We start from the raw sequence: 13,883 nt of genomic DNA on the forward strand, positions 1-13,883 counted from the left end.
ATATGCACCCTTAGTGAACTAAGCAGCTCAGCTCAGCCATTTTATGATTTGACAGCATTACACTTTTATTGAAGTGAAGGCAGTGAAGACCATCAGTTATTCTCAGATTCTTTAAATAGCTTCAATGCGTGGTGTTTTTCTTCTGGTCACATCCACACTGAAGCACATTAGTGTAACAGGATAAAAGAAATCTTGAGCAGAGCCACTGATGTCTTATGACAGCAAAACCTAGTCTGCTTTCGTCTAAGAGCAGAAAAATGTGTTTGGCGCAATTTAGAAGTGTGTTAATTTCAGCAGTGTTTATCAGAAATTAAGAGAAGTTTGTGTATGGGAGGAACTCTTCAACACCAAGAATTCCTCACGCTTTTCAGGAACCAGGATACTGAATTGTGTACAGTGGTGACCTTTATATTATTACACCAAAATGCACAGTCCTGTTGAGACTGAGAGGGGAACTGAAGACGGTGGTATATGTGATTTTCAGCACTGACAAAAATACTGGACATTGGTATTTTATGCAGCACTTAGCTTTAATGTACAACAGCATGGAACAAGCCTGTCTTGGCCCTGATATATTTTTCCGCATTAATATTTCAAGAAGAATCTCTTTTCTCCCATAGAAATCATCAAAGCAATAAACAAGTGTTTTACATATGCTGTGCAATTCCAAATCAGTGAAAAATATACTTGGCTTTTCCATGTAGATATTTTGTAACAAGGTCAGACCTTCAACTAGAGTAAATCCCTACTGATCCCGTAAGGGATTTATATCACTTTGGAGCTATGGACTTACTTTGCCCTATATTTTCATATATGTAACTTGCTGAGAACTCAAAAAACATGTAGAGACATTGCTATGCATGAGCAAGATAAGAAAAAAATATTAAAACAAGCTAAATGACATTACTTAATATTCATAATGGGAGGTAAAGCTGCAGCCTGTGACGCAGCAAGGTGTATGGGGCTGTCATTGGCTGCAGGTCTTCTGTGAGATCCCATGTGTGATAAGCTCTTGGCTGAATCAGGGCCCAGTGCTAAATGCTATTGTAAACTGCTGTCAGAACAGGATTGCTATTAAAGCTTCTGCCTAGGGGCCAACAGGCATAACTTGCTACACTAAGAGCTTACCATGCAATACAACTTACTTTTAATTGAAAAGCCTAGGTCACATTTTCTACTCAAAGTTGTTCTTTTACCTGCTTTATTTTCCCATGGAGAAAGCATATGTAATTGTAAGTGCACAGCAGGCTGCAGCTCACCTCATTGGATTGTACCCAGCCTCCTTTGAGAAATCACAGCACCCTGATGCCAAGCTTATAAAATACTTTCCTAGCTATAGCATCTGCCTTCAGATTGATCAGGCAGTTGTGTCTGAGTCAGTTATGTGGTTAAGGAGATAATGGACTGTCTGCGCTGGATGGCCTGCCTGAATGCCAATTTCTTTTGCCTTGCATTTCACAGTAATTTATGCATCTTTACCAATTGTTAGAAGGTTTTGCTGCAGTCCACCTTGTAGCAGTTCAGTATGCAGCAGCAAACAGGCTCCGAACCCATCTTGTTCCTGACTGAGGACTGTCTATACTAAGAATACGGCTGACTGGATTTTTGCTAGACTCCCTGCTTAAACAACAGTAGCACCAATTGTCTGCTGTGCTGTTGTACCAGTCCTTTTATAATTATGCTGTCAGACATTTTCTTATGATTCCAAGCCACAGCAATATAGTAACCTTTCTATTATGAATATTTCAGTGTTTGTAGCTCTGAATAAAGACTGGAACAAAACAAAAACCACTTTCTCACTCTCTGCCCCTCCCATCCTCCCTTCCCAGATCCTCTTTATCTTTTGAGCTATAGAAAGAATGGGAACTAACAGAATTAGAATCTGAGATATTTTTCCCTCTAAGTCACAGTTATTGGGAATAAATAAATATGATGAATTTATTGCATGTGAGGTAAGCATTCTATTTTTTATCTTCTCTCAGCAGGAAACCAGCCTGCTCTGAAGGGACATTTGAAATGAAGAAATAGAGGACAAATATAAATATGGATGGAGGTTAAAACTCCCAGTATAGGTGTGAAGTCATAAACCATTTGACCGAAAATAATTCATTATGTTGTTTGTGTTGCCAGCTTGCTGAACTCATGGAACAAAAATTCCTGGGAGGTAAAAGAAACTGTAGGGTAAACAGTGAAAGAAAAAAAATGAAAAGAAAAAGGAAAAAAAAAAAAAAAAGTATAAGTCATGCTAATTTTATTGCATTATTTTGTAGTAAAGTCACTCTTCATTGCTTTTATTTCCCCCCCCCCCCAGATTTATGGATTTTCAAACAAAGAAGAATTCTGTGAGAGCGCATGTTGTACTTCTGATTGCAGCAGATGCACACAGGTATGTGTGTTTAAGGAGCACATCGGCATAATAGTAACAAAACCTGAGGGGCTTTTAGAGTGCACATCCTATTTATTCTGAGGTTAAGCATTTTCCTGTCAAACTGCAGATAATAGTTAATATACTGTAATATGTGTGATCTCATACATTCCTGTGATTTCGGTTATTTAAGATGCTGATATTTTCTATTATTTTTTAAATATGCAGGGATTGAATGTAAATCACTGTACGCATCTGAACAGTTTTTTTTTATATTAGTTACTGAACATTTCTTAATTTTATTACATGTAGTTTAATAACATTCCATGCTAGAAAGAGAAAAAAAAAACAACACAGATAAAGAAGTCTGGAGTTATACTATCTCTGGATGTGAGAGGCATCCACTTGTTCACACACAGATAACCTTCTGTACATAGCGCAGATTTTGTACATCATAAAAAATATAATTTATATTGATTACTGTTGAACCAGGAACTGACAACACAGTTTGGAAGAATAGTGTGTGAATTTGTGTCTGAGAGAGACTGATGTGTAGAAACAGTGACACATTGACTAGAGAACCAAGAAGGAAACCAGAATGTGCACATCTATGGAAACACGAAAGTAGGAGAGCAGGAAGAAAAGAGCATGGTGTCTCAGCTTGTCTGGAACTTGAAGTAAATTGAAAGAGTGTGAAAAGGATGCAGTATCTCATGGGTAAGTACAGTTCTGCAAACAGTCCCCCTCCTCGGAGCACCTAGCATCTTTTGCATGCAGAAGTGATTCTTTGTATATATTCTGGAATGCTATTTAAGGGAAGTCATGCTGATTATCATAAACCATACCAGCCTCCTATACTGATGAAGAGAAAAGATTCATTGCTAATAGAAATATCTGAAATGACTGGACTGCAGAAGGTTAGGCACTTGACTAAGAACAGGCCCATGTTTTTTTTTAAGGGTTCACATAGGATCAGCCAAAATAAATTCCATATGAAATGTAAAAAGACATGGGCATCTGCAAATAGGTGTAGGATCAGCATCTAATAGACTTAAGTTGTTATGGGTTCCTCCTATCCTGGAGGATATAATTTGTGATTTATATCTTGTTATAGAAATGTAATTTTATGTCCCTTCTGCCAGACTCATATCATATGTGCATTGACTGCCACACAGATGGTACTATTCAAATCTCCCTTAAATGACATTTTTTGTCTTCTTCTCAGTTTCCCTTCATTCTTCTTTAAATCTTACCTATTTCTCTTGTGATTACTATTGACTGGGTGAGAAACGAAATAATATTTATGCATTTTTTCTCCGTGAGTCTATTCCAAAAATCTGACTGAAGCCAATGAAATTAGTTATCTGACTGAAATACAACATATTCTTAATAGCTTTTATGAGTGATGACCTGTCTGTGCCACCCTTCCCTTTTATTATATGCTCATCTTCTTTTTCACAGCTAGCTCTTCAGGAGATGTGTTTGTGCTTGATAGTAATTGCAGAAGTAGTCAGAACAGCAGATGTGATATTCTAGGTTCTTCGTTTTATGCTCATTGAAATTGGCATTTCTATTTTAAAAATGTCTGCAAATGACTCTGAAAAGCTGTACTGAGAGAGTCTTTACACAAGAAAGTTACTTGTCACAAAAAAACAAGCAATCAGGACCATCACAGCATTCTAAGTGAGTGCAGTGTCAGTCCTCAAAAGTCTTCATCCTATTGTTGATGCCACTGATGTTTGGATAAATCCCTCTATTGAGCCTCTATAATTATGCCATAGCTGAGTTATAATTAATATGTAAATAGACACATAAAACTAGGCTTATCACATGTAGCTATCTGTGCTAGCAATCAGGTTTTACAAATCTCTCCCTTCTGAATGTCCCTCAAGCTACTTGCATCACACTTTAAATTCTCTGACTTCAGCTACCAGACTGACAGAAAAATTCCAAGCACACTGTGGCCTGTTCATAATTCTCACATATTGAAAGGCATGGCAAAATGTGATTCACTTGGCTAACTAGCAAGGCAGCATATTGCTGGCTTACTTGTACAAATATCTTTTCCTTCCACTATAGTTTATATATGTATCTCCGTTCACAGATTTCTGTAACCAAATTGTTACAGCAGCAGTCAGAAACAAAGACTTGTAAGAGAGGAAACTTTCTTTAGTCATGCTGTAGGAGTACCTGACCAGAGCTTGTAGAATGTGCCAGGTTGACTGATACTCAGTTTCATTACTCAAGCAGCTCTGTAACTGTATATCAGAAATGGTCGGCAAACAGATTTTCACAGAACAAAGAAGCAACCACAAAATAACCCCTCCTCTCCAAAGCCAGAATTTTCTCTGAGCAACCACAACCCACATAAATCCTTAAAACTGCAAATCTGTTCTTCACCCATCTGGAAATTACAATATTTATATGCTACAGAGATCATGGTGTGCATGGTTAGAACCAGTGAAGAGAGTAAATGTCATTCTTAATTAATAATGGTGACAAGCACTTTCTAGCATTGAAAGGCAAACTGCATCCAAAAACTGCATATTTCCAGCCCTACTGAGCACTGACTCTGAAAGTCAAATGAGCAGCTTTATCTGATTGTTGTTGTTATTAGGGATGCAGTGAAAGCAATGAAATGTAGGAGTCAAAGTGAGAATTTAAATACACGTCCCTATGAAAGCTTCTTTCATCTGCAGATGGAAAACTCCTAAAAGAATGAGTATGGGGATAGCTGGGATATACAGGAAATTTAAGCGTTATTTATTTAATTACCTGTTGTAGTGATACACTCAGCTGAGCTGGTTTGTCTCAACTTGGCACTGGTCTGAGTCAGCCTGACTTGGAGTCTGTTTAAACATTTTTCTTCCCCATTCATAGCCCCTGGAATACGGAGCTGCATTTGCAGCCCAGAATCAGGGTCCTTCCCTCTCCACTTAAATTGCATTTTAAAAAGAGCGTGGCTGGCCAGCCGGTCTAGGGAGGTTCTTCTCCCAGTCTACTGTGTCCTGATGAGGCTGTGTCCAGTTCTGGGCTCCCCAGCTTAAGAAATGCTGGGAACTTCTTGAGAGAGTCCATTGGTGGAGATGTTCAAACCCATTGATCACTTTCCTATGCAACATGCTGTTGGGAACCAGCATTAGCAGGGGGTTGGTGTCTAGATGATCTCCAGAGGTCTTTTCCAACCCTATGATTCTGTGATTGTGTGAGATGCATGTCTTGTGACACAGCTTAACTCTGACATGTACGTGTTTAAACAGTGGTATCAATGAGAATTAAAGCATGTTTAATAATTTGAAGTAATGTATGCAGAAAAGTTTGAAAACTTAAATTTTTCAAATGTTTTTGAATATACACGTTTCCATCCATCTTTAGCACCTTTTGGACTATGCAGTTGTCATTTGGGTGGTCAATTTGCTTTAGTTTAACTATGAAAGATAAAAACAAATAGTCTTGAAAATCTAGTTCCAGTGATGTCTTTGTCACTCCAGCTTGAATAGTTGACATGAGTAGTTGCAGTCAGTCTACAGATGCAGTCAGTTCCCCCTAAAAAGTCCTTGTATATCCAGGCCACATCCAGTAGCACAAAAGGAAACCTTGCCAAGCCACAGAGCTATTTGTTTCTACTGGATATGCAGCAAGCAGTGCTGTGCATAAGGGTACATTAGGCAGGTGTCTGGACAGCTGTAGTGTCAAAGGTAACATCGGGCCCTTGGGTTTTAAACCTGGAGAACTACTCCAGTAATGATTACATGAATTGAGCTTTTATGCCTAAGCTGTTAAGTTATGAACTTGTTTCTAGCCTGTAGCCTGATAGATCATAAGGGCTGAGGTGTTCTACTAACTACGTAGATTCTATCAGTAATTTTCAAAATTTATTACATTTGGAAGGAATCTATTAAAAATACAGATAAAATCATTCATATCATTGCCTTTTCATATCGCTACCCTCCCTTCTTTTTGCTAGATTAGAAGAACTGATCATTTTTGTGACAAAATGCAAAGCTAAACTGTTGTGTTTTTCACGGCAAGAATGGCAGCAGGCTTGATGTGCTGGATTCGAAATATTTATTTTACTGCCAGATCAATCCAAGACCAAACAGTTTTACAGACAACTATGCCCAGTAATTATATGCAAAAGACATCAATTTCTCCTCCAGTAATACTATACACATATGGATCTTCTGTTAAGAACAATCAAGATTACACACATACGTTAAGGAAAAACAGAGCAACATGCTCCCCTCCTCTCCTCCCTTAAAAACTGGACCACTTCCTTTGCAGAGCAAGCTGTTAAAAATTAAAGCACTTCTCTGAAACTGTAACACTTTCTATAACATATGTAAGAATGCAGAAAGCAGTTTGGAAGAGACAGAAACCTAGAGGGGCTGGAAGAGAGCCAAAATGATAAAGAACAATGAGTGGGCTCACTGGTCTGTTGATCTTGGATTCTCCCCAAGTATCATTTATTTCTGTGAGCTGCCGTTTCTTGTCCTTTATTTTTTGTCTCCCTCACACCCTATTTCTTCCTTACAAGACAAGGACAAGAGAAAAAGAATAAGGCAGTGCAGTGATTTTAAGAGGATAACTGGGAATGGGAAAAAAATTAGGTGTTTATTAGTACAGGAAATTGGTTTACAGATTTGTAAATTTAAAACAGGCATATCATATTGCACAGATTATAAAGTGTTAGACTGCTCTACTCAGAGAACCGGACAACCTGCTTTGCAATGCAAAATGTACAAGTTCTGTGTACTAGACAGTTAGAGACTACTTAAATAAGCTACAGAGTCAGAGACAAGCTGAGGTTGAAGGGAGCCTCTGGAGATCTGGTGTGGCCTCCCCCTGCTCAAGGTCAGGTCAACCACAGCAGGCTGCTCAGGGTCTCGTCCACTAGTTTTAAATGTCTCCAAGTCCATGTTGCTAAATGAGATGCACCCAAAGATGCTGAGAGAACTACCTGATGCCATGGGAAGGATGCAGTCATCTTTGAAAAGTCGTGACAGTCAGGGACTAGAAAAGGCAAATGTCATGCCCATTTTAAAACAGATGAGGAACTGCTGGCTGTAAAGCCTCAATTCAGTCTCTAGAAAGAACTCCTTCCAGGTACATATAGAAACAAAAGAAGGATTCATAGCAGTCTTCAAAAACCTAAAGGGGAGCTACAGATATTTAGATCCAGATTCCTGTAATATTTTACAGTGAAAGGGCAAGAAGCAACAGACACCAGTTGTACCAAATGAAAACCCATAGATACAAGGAACATTTTTCCATAATGCAGGTGGTTAAAACGCTGGACCACATTGTCAAGAGATGTTGTAAAATAATTATACTTGACAGTACTCAGATCTGACTTGACAAAGCTCTGATCTGTGTTTCAGGTGACTCTGCTCCAACGCATCATACAAGTATTACTGTCTGGCACACTAGCTGTCTCCCTTGTCATTTTGAAGGTAAGTTACAAAATGGTTCTCAGAATGGGCTTCTTCACAAAAGGAATATCTCCTAATCTCAGCTGCGTTTGTAGTCCAATTCTACATACTTAAGTAATTCAGTAACAGCAGTTTTTCCATCTGTCTTCACTCGACAAAGAACTCACATTTTTCAGGCAGAAAAATGGTCCGAGAAAATTTTAGGTGTCAAGAATTAAAAACTGAATCACTTGCAGATGAGACTTCTCATATTTTATTAAGTTTTCTTCTGTTTCTAGCTGGACCAAAGTCCCAGCCAGAACTGTACACAATCTAGTGCATGAATAATCACAGAATCATTTAGGTTGGAAAAGACCCTCAAGGTCATGAAGTCCATTGGTAAATGTAGCTACTAATAAAATTATAAAAGTATTAAGTGCAGTCTTAATCTTATTCCCATTGCAATCATAACTATTATTTGGCATACTAAAACTCTCCCTCAAAACACCATCACAGAAGCTTGAATTTGCAATGTTTAAAAAAAAAAAAAAAAAGCAATTAGCTACTTATTTTTTAGTTGATGACTATCAGTGACCTGTGAGAATTACATCCAAGATCAATATATGCAATAAGCACTGTAAATTTGAATCTTCCAGCTTGCAATAAAGGAGATGCTGCTATTTTCCATGATGAAGTATCTTCCACTTCTGAACTGCAATCAGGTATATAAACACAACATTACTGGATTTTACAATGCAAATTTAGTAATCTCTACATAGCATGTGCAGTGTAAAAGTCCTCAAATGAATAAAATGAAGCACACTGAACAAAAAATATGCACAATTTGTTACGCAGAGCATGGAAGGAGTGTTTGCTCAGACAGACTCTCAGCACCATCTGGGAGACAAGTGTTTAGTTTTGCAACAGATTGCATAATTTTCATGTAGAATCTGGAAAAGAGCTCTAAATGCTTTAATAGATAGTTGATTTAACATGCGTTTAATCTTTGTTTTGTGTTTTCTTAAAGGCTATGCATATGTTTTGAATGACAGAAGTAGTCATTAACTTATTACAGTGCTCATCCCTTTGCACAATTTGCTTTCTTTTCATTTCATTGTGTGTGTCTGTATGCATGCAATAGTTCACCTTACAGAGTTGGTTTTCACAGCACATGGTAATTAATCTTAGTAAAAGCCAAGCATCTACTGCATATGCATGGCATTTGATTGATTAGATAAAAAATTTAATGTTACAGTTCATACATTAGCAATACTTCAATATAACGGATACCAAGGACTCTACTATCAATAATAAGAATACTTCAAGAACAACACAAATTAACACCTGAAGCATAAAGAGTGACCTTGAGAAAATGAAATGCTTTACCTAAAACACACTGCCTATAACACAGTTAAATTGAGCACTGTGTTTATGTGCTAGAAAGAAGCTGTAGAAAACACTGCACGGTAGAACAAGAAAACTTCAGATAAAGAATTTCCCAGTTGGAGCAATTTGAAACTGATGCAATGTCTAGAAACAATGCACTCCCTTTTAGTTGTTTTAGTAGTGTCAGCTAAATATATCTGCTACACAATACTAAAAAGCTATGCTAGGACTCTCTTCAGTGTTCTTTTTGCATAAAATCATTGGGATTCACTTTATTAGACCAAGAAAGTTAGAGAAAAAAATGCAATGAAAATGAGACTATACATATTGAATAAAAAAGTGTTATGTGACATTGTTATGATAAAATGAAATACCATCCTTCACTTGGATATCTCCTCTTCTGTATCCGAAAGCAAAATCACATCAAAATACTTCTGTGGAGATTGACTTGTAATGCAGTACACGGCAGCATCTTTGAACCTTAAGCAATGATAATGCTTTCAAACCTGCTATAAACTGGGTCAACTGTACGAAGAAATTGTAAAAAATGATGCAGTAATTCAATTTAGCACTGTGTGAAAACTGCACAATAGCAGGATTAAAGGGTCTGAAAATGAAGACAAGTTGTACATTATTAACTCCTTCTATGTTGTTCCTTCTGCTTTTTCTAGAATGTCATTTATTTCTAGCTTAGAATTGTAATTTCTGTGTCATGATAGAGTGAATACATTCTGTATTGCCTCTCTATATGAGTACACTGAAGTTTCCTCAAAGGCTTAATAAAGTTTATTAAATAAGTCAGCATTCTCTATTAATTTTATCCACATGTAACAAAATAGATCAGGGAAAAAATATATATACAATAATGTAAAAGCTGTAGTATGTGTAAAATACAGTCACCTAAAGAATTAAAATAGGAGAAAGAATGTAGCAGCTGTATAAATAGGTAAACCACAAGAAAAAAATATGTAATGCTAGAACTGTGAATTAAAAGTGCTTGCATGCAAAGGAGATGCCCTTGCTTTTCCCCTGTAGAATCCAGTCATTTAAACAGCTGGCCTATTTTGTTACATGATGATTTTATAAACATAATTTCTTCATGTGACTAATGAGGTTTTTTCTTATCCTGGGCTACAGTGTGTTGTATATGCATGTGAAATGTTTTGGATCACTGTGTGTAAATGCCATGGCCATTCTTTCAGCAGGAAGCCCACCTCTGGCATCACAATAGCACTCCATGCTGATCATCGTCAAAGTCCGGTGTTCAATTCAGAGGCAATGTCAAAACGAGCAAGGGAAGAGAAAGAAAGAGAAAGTGAAGAGAAACCAGCCTGGATTGATTTAAAGAGCAGGTAAGCCTAAAGATTAATAAATAAATAAATAAATCTGCTCCAGGGGAGCAATTGTACTTCTGTGCATGAATCTATAAAAATCCTCCTCTGAATTCCTTAAATTGAAAGCTTAGGTATGTTCTATTAAATTCATTCTGGACCTCCAAAAAGAAAGCTGCTAACAGATAGAAATGTTGTCTTCTACTACAGAGAACAGCCTTTCTTCCAAACTCTAGTATGTTTGATCTCACTCTATTTATGTAATTTAATATTCTTAATTGGCAGAGGACTGATTCAAAATCCTACTTGGTACTTAGCACTTGTCCTAACAAATGTCTGCCCACCGAGATCAGCCCAAGGCTTTCAGGCCATAGCAACATGCCCTGGGTGTCATTTCATGAGGGAGAATGTAGAGCCATGGTTGACTGAAAGGCAGTCTTAGTCCCCCACTTTAGGTGTAGTCATGGCATTTTTCACATCTAGATGTAAAACTGTTTGGCTCTCCTGGAAATTGATACGAGTGACAAATCGTAACAATCCAAACTAAAACAACTACTCGAGTCATGATCAGCACAGATATTATTACTAATCAAGCAGTCTCAAGCTTAAACTTAGTGACCCAGCTGCAACTTAACATTCTGTGTTTTAAAGAATGTGCAAAGTGTTAAGGCAGCATTTGATGAAAGAGTAGCTGAGCAGATAGAAACGCACTCATACAAAGCGTAGATGGATATCATAAGCAGAAAGTATTTAAAAAATACATGACAGAAAAGTTTGTTTGGAGAAGTAATAAGACAAAATACAATTTTCTAACTGTAAAATATCACTAAGCAATTAACACTAAATAATTTAAAAATAAACACTAAATAATTTATGTTTTCTTATAGTCAAACTCATGTTTAAGTTACTGGAATTTGCAACTACAGGCTTAATACTCTGTCAACATCTTTGGAAAGTGGTTGGCAGCTGCTTTTGGTAGGTGTAAATGAAAGGACAGAAGAGCTGTTTTCTGTGGGAAAAAACAAACAAACAAACTTGTATTTTCTATGGGGCTCAACAGCAAAAAACCAGATTCTTTAAAATGACATTTTTGTTGTAGCACCCACTAAGTTCCTGTGTATGGATATCACTGGTATAGCCAGCCTAAGAAGTCATCATTTGGATGAATCACTTGGCCAAGTGCTCATGTGAATAGAAAAGACAGTTTGCTGCCTTGGAATGAAGTGGGATAGACATAAAGGACATGTAGGTGAGAGATATCAGCAAACCATTAACATACAGAGGATTAAAGCATGAGGTGGCAAAGAATAAATGTGGACTACAAAATTTCTTTGGTAAGCTAGACATGCAATTAGAGAAAGCAGAAATTTAAGAGTCAGTGAAACCTAAAGAGAAGGCAGGCCTGTCTGCTGTGATGTTAGTCATTTAGGACTACAACAGGTGTTACTACAGTAATTAGAATATACTGAGTCATCTGATTGGAATTTTTGCATGATGAGAGCATTGCCAAATGCTTTTGATATTGGCTGATGGCAACAGTAACAGGCCAAAAACACCTGTTTTAAAATCTTTTTACCAGCAAGAGGGAAAGATGCTTTTCAGTGGTTTTATTTTTCAGCTCTCCCCCTTTTTCTTCTAACCTCCTAAGTCTTTTGTAAACACATTAACAGTAATGATATTTTAAAGGGTGAGTTGTGCCAGATGTTACTCGAGATCTCTTAAGAAGAGGTACTGTAACTAAATTCTATTTTTCATTTATGAACTTCCCTCTCATTATATTTGCAAACAATTTTTGGGTTTACTTTATAAGTCTTTAAAGCTCTGTTATTACATTCTGGTGTTTGTCATTAGCACTAGCAAAGTTTTTACTGTCCTGTCTCTCTCTACTAGAGTTTCAGCTTGCTTGAAATAAAAAAAAAAAAAAAAAAAAAAAAAAAATGATTTGCTGTAGATCAATATTCCCTTAAGATGTAAACACATCAGCTCTTAGAAGTGAAGCAAGAGTACTGGCCAGTACTCTAATGTTAGATCTCTATGGATATCTTGGGGGCAGCAGAAATTGTAATGAGGAATCAATAACTTGAACAAATCTCTCTTAGGCCTGAAGGAACCTCTTCGAGTATGCTTGCATCTTTGCAGAACTGGAGCTGGCTTTCTGTAAATGAGATGCAAAATGGAGGAATTCAGGAAATTCATGTGGCAGTTTCAGCGCTGCGCAGGACTGCAAGTTTGATCCCAGAGGTGAGATTGTGCTGTCAGTAATGATATTCTTCCTGCCTAAATTTTCACTGTGGAAAGTACTCTCCTTTACTTATCCCTCTTAGCTGATATACGTTGCTTCCTTTTGCTCTTCAAGAAGATGCTCTGTGTCACTCTTGGTATGTCTGTTTGGGTTAAAGTGCATCATTTTTATACAGTGTTGTATGGTGAAATGAGCAGTTTTAAGTCCTACAAATTATGCAGAGTATTTTGCTCTCTCCCATGGTGTCCTTGGATGTGAACAAGCTGAGCTTTCTTTTGTCCATTCAAACACCTTTTGCCTCTGAGGGCACAAGGGAATATATTATTTATATATTTGAGGGGCTATCTCTTCTGTTACCTTAAACTGAAGTGCTCTGGGATGTGTGTCAGACGTTTTGCCAGGATGGAGTTTCAGGGCAAGTTGAAAACCTCTGCAGACAAATGCTGAGCATGTGTATCTGTAAGGCAAGCAGGGATCCTTTTGTATACATTAACGATCTGAGATGTGCAGAAAGTCTGCAATTGGCTTGAATTTCATAAAATGCAAGAAAAGTTCAGATGCTGCATATTGGGATTTCTTTACAGTAAGGACCTTGTCCCTTTGTTTTGTGAATGACCTTCCCATTTATACAGTTCCTCTCCATTCACTCAAAGCTATTGTTTTTCTGTGTGTTAATTAAAACCCAGATTAAGTATATAAAAGCACACTCAAGCTTCTGTGCACGCCCAGCTGAAAACAGAGCTGTATGAACACTCTAGCAGCGATGTGAGCTTTGTCACTGGAGTAGAATGCCTGAATATGAAAGTCATTATTGGGAAGCAGAGTGACATTTAAATTATGCCTCTGTTACTCCTACTGGCTTCTGACGACATATTTTCAGAAAGAAAATCAAACGAGTTACAAGGCACTTAAGTATAATGCTTGAAAATGGTATCTTAATGTGGTTATTAAATGAAATGTTAGCCTCGTGTATCCATATGATTTTACCACGAATGTGGCTTGCAAATCTGATGGTGTACTTCTTCACGTCTTTATTGCACTAACTGGTATCTTTTCAGTGCTGGCTTTGTGCCATTTCTGTTGTACCGACACAATAGAATCAGCCATGTAGAGAGGGAAACATCTGGCTAAATAAATAAATAAATAAA

At 37.3% G+C, this 13,883-nt stretch overlaps 1 long non-coding RNA gene across 1 annotated transcript; it reads left to right on the top strand.

Moving 5' to 3' along the window:
• The first annotated feature begins 2,308 nt into the window (after nt 1-2,308).
• Nucleotides 2,309-10,514, top strand: LOC107319349 (uncharacterized). Its single transcript, XR_001557752.3, has 4 exons — nt 2,309-2,386; nt 2,858-3,082; nt 7,747-7,818; nt 10,365-10,514. It is a non-coding gene; the product is annotated as an uncharacterized LOC107319349 (long non-coding RNA).
• Nucleotides 10,515-13,883: the final 3,369 nt, after the last annotated feature.

This window comes from Coturnix japonica, chromosome 6, assembly GCF_054131305.1.
Source record: "Coturnix japonica strain WE chromosome 6, WE-NBRP24, whole genome shotgun sequence".
NCBI classification, from domain to species: Eukaryota; Metazoa; Chordata; class Aves; order Galliformes; family Phasianidae; genus Coturnix; species Coturnix japonica.